Below are 1,212 nucleotides of genomic sequence, written 5' to 3'. Positions count from 1 at the left end.
ATGGGTTTCTGTCCATGAGGCCACAACATGGGCATGTGAACAATTTCCTCCAGGACCTGCTCAATCTGTATCTTGTTGATGCATTATTCTGGGCTCCTTTGCTCAGTGGGCTGGAGAACATCTCATGTCTGACACATAGTTCTAGATGCATGATTCCTGGACTGGGATGGGGAGGGGAACCCTTGCTGCTTCCAGGGCTTTGTAAAGCAAGCAATCAAAGAAATCAAGCAGCTCTAATTCAAAATGAAAAGATTTTGCAAAGATGGCATGATGTTTCCCTACATAACCCTAGGATTTTATTATCATTATCTATAAGGGACATTCTATAATGGCCTGTTAGATATACTCAAAGCAACACTACACATGTTGGGTGATAAAGTTTATAGGACAGTGGGGTTTGCAGGTGAACTCGATGGAGAGCCCTCGTTCCTAGAGTCATGACCAAAAGCCAGCCAGAACGTAGACTATACAATGCATTCTGGCTCATTTTTATTTCTAGGCAAAACGGAGAATATGGCATTTAGTTGTGGATAACCATACATTTCATAGAAGATTAGACCCTTTTGTGTCATGGAACTTCCTTTATAGATCAGATTCTAAGAAGGCAGGGGAAGCTTGATCTCTGTGGGACCACCTTACAGAACTAGGGTCTGCAAGGCTGGATCGGCGGCTTAGCAAAAGCTGTGTTGGGCAATTTGGTTTTAACAAGAAAATGGAGGATGTGTGGTTTGGGGCAAACTTACTCCAAAAGTTCTAGTAAAGCAGATTTGGCATTTCAGGGGCTCACTTAGCATTTTCTAGAAGGTCTAACAGATAAAGTAGAAAATACACTTAAAAGTCCAAAACATTCCCTCACATTGCAAATTAATCATTAGACCACACAAAAGGCAACTTCTTTCACAAGTTTTATATGAGGAAGTTTCAAAATGGTGCAAGTTGAAGTTCTACGTTTTGAGAGATCTCGTCTGCATGCACAATTTGGAAATCTAGCTAGTTAGTGCCTTCAGTGCGAAAAAAAAAAAAAAAATTAAGCGTGCAGACCCAGGTCTTAAAATAAATCAGAGCACTGGCTTACATGAAGTAATGTAAACATGATAAAAGCAAATGTTTTCTTTTTCTCTTGCTTCCATGACTGTTAGGATTAGTGATTTTTTTTTTAATTTTATTTTTAAGTCATCTTTACATCCAATATGGGGCTTAAACTCACAATCC

Source organism: Lontra canadensis, unplaced genomic scaffold (genome assembly GCF_010015895.1).
Source record: "Lontra canadensis isolate GAN:19392208 unplaced genomic scaffold, GSC_riverotter_1.0 scaffold68, whole genome shotgun sequence".
Taxonomy (NCBI): Eukaryota; Metazoa; Chordata; class Mammalia; order Carnivora; family Mustelidae; genus Lontra; species Lontra canadensis.
This window is presented reverse-complemented; position numbering follows the sequence as displayed.